Source organism: Oryx dammah, unplaced genomic scaffold (genome assembly GCF_014754425.2).
Source record: "Oryx dammah isolate SB20612 unplaced genomic scaffold, SCBI_Odam_1.1 HiC_scaffold_3, whole genome shotgun sequence".
Lineage (NCBI taxonomy): Eukaryota > Metazoa > Chordata > Mammalia > Artiodactyla > Bovidae > Oryx > Oryx dammah.
Genome location: NW_024070187.1, coordinates 707,604 through 709,629, shown reverse-complemented (window position 1 = coordinate 709,629; position 2,026 = coordinate 707,604). Strand labels below are relative to the sequence as shown.

Genomic DNA, 2,026 nt, shown 5'->3' with positions numbered 1-2,026 from the left:
TGAAAACATTAATGAAAATGTTTTGTATCTAAGATGCTCTCTATAAGAAAACAAAATTTTTTTAAAAAATCACTGAAGTTCAAAGGTGAAGGTGAAGTCGCTCAGTCATGTCCGACTCTGCAACTCCGTGGACTGTACCCTACCAGGCTTCGCCATCCATGGGATTCTCCAGGCAAGAATACTGGAGTGGTTTACCATTTCCTTCTCCAGGGGATCTTCCTGACCCAGGGATTGAACCTGGGTCTCCTGCATTGGAGGCAGACGCTTTAACCTCTGAGCTACCAGGGAAGCCTGATGTTTAAGCTTAAACTGATGTTTAAGCTCATCAATTTATAAAATGCCAATGTAAAGACAGTGCATAATTGCTTACTTCTTAGTTTTACTAAAATGAAGGTTTTAAGAGCTGAGGATTCTAATTTAAACATATAATTAAAGCTATTAGAAATAGCACAGTAATTTTCCAAGATACAGTAGAAAATAAAATGTATATTTTCAGTAAGGAAGATAGGAGAAATGAAATTGCATTTTAGTAAAAAAAAAAAAATGAGCTGGTTAGTTTTATTTAGATGAAAAATAAAAGACAAGCTGGATACAAAAGGTGATGAGAGATTATGAAAAGGAGCCGTATTGCAGGGAGGAAGCACATTCTGACCCCATGATGGAATTATTTATTTGGCTTGCTTTTTGTAGCTTTGGTTATTATAATCATACAGAATAGTATGATCATACAGAATAGCCTCAGAGAATCCTTGCCCTCTTCTTGATTGTTAAACTCAACTGCCTTTATTCAGAACCCTGTCCACCAGTGGATGGCAGGAAGGGAGAAATTAACACATCCCCCTGCCTGAGGCTTGCATTCTAGAAGATGTTTGCAAGATTAGTGGCCTTTGTACCTTGATTCATCATGTCACCCCCATCTCAGGTCTATAAAAGAACTTGACATCCTAACCCCAATGAGAAGGTTATTTTGAGTTGCTAGCCTGCCATCTTTTTCATCAGCTGCTTTCTGAACAAAATTGTTTTCCTTCCTCAACACTGCATCTCTCAGATTCATTAGACTGTCATGAAGTGAGCAGAGCAAGCTTGAACTTGGTAACACCCTGAGGAAAAGGTTTTATGCATAGTCAAGATTAATTAAATTTAGATTATAAATTAACTAGGCTAATACAAGCCTGGAAATTTTATTTCTGTCTGTTATAAGTGTTGCTTTTGATAACAGATTGTGTGACATTCTGATACCTTAAATGATTTATATTTATTTTCTTTTTGACCTTCATTAAATGAATAGGTATTGTTTCAGTGAACTATGATCCTGTGTTTTAAAATATTTTTGATATTTCTAACAAACTTCCCAAATAATTAAATCTAGTTAAGATTTTTAGCCTCCAGCTGACTCTGGGATAGATGTTTCAAGGTAACATCTCTGAGAAATCTCAGAGATGAATGTTAAGCTATTTGGTATTATTAATTCAAAAACATTGTCAAGTGATTGAAAGTAAACCTTAGGTTGTAATAAATAGACAAAATCATTAATACAATTATTTTAAATTTTATATGGAGTCCCTGAAATCTGACATGTTTTGAAATAATGTTATCAGTTATAATTCTAGTGACAATATTAAAATATTTTATGTTGCACAAATATCCAACTTTCTTAACTGCATTGCACTCAAATCTTTAACCATGCAGAAGAGATATGGCACAATAAGTAAAGAAGCTGCTTTTAGAGACAGTGATTCCCATTTGGGAAATGCCCTCTGAGAGGGACATAGTGAGAGAAGAACCCATTTTTCTAGACAAATTGTTAAGGAAATTTGTAAAATTTGGCCAATTATGAAACATTTCCATTGTGCCCATTACCCTCAATCTTCAGGTTAGTAAAAAGGACAAAAAAAAAGTTAAAAGTCAGTTGGCTAAAATTATGGATGTTTTTCCTTCCCTTGGCCTAAGGCCTTTCCATTGGTTCTTCTCAACCTCCAGATTGACTCTTTTGACAAACATCATTTGATTTCCTTTGAAATTATTA

The 2,026-nt window shown here is 34.6% G+C and overlaps 1 non-coding gene across 1 annotated transcript; it reads right to left on the bottom strand.

Moving 5' to 3' along the window:
- Window positions 1-215: 215 nt before the first annotated feature.
- On the bottom strand, window positions 216-288 carry TRNAW-CCA. Its single transcript has one exon. It is a non-coding gene; the product is annotated as a tRNA-Trp (tRNA).
- Window positions 289-2,026: the final 1,738 nt, after the last annotated feature.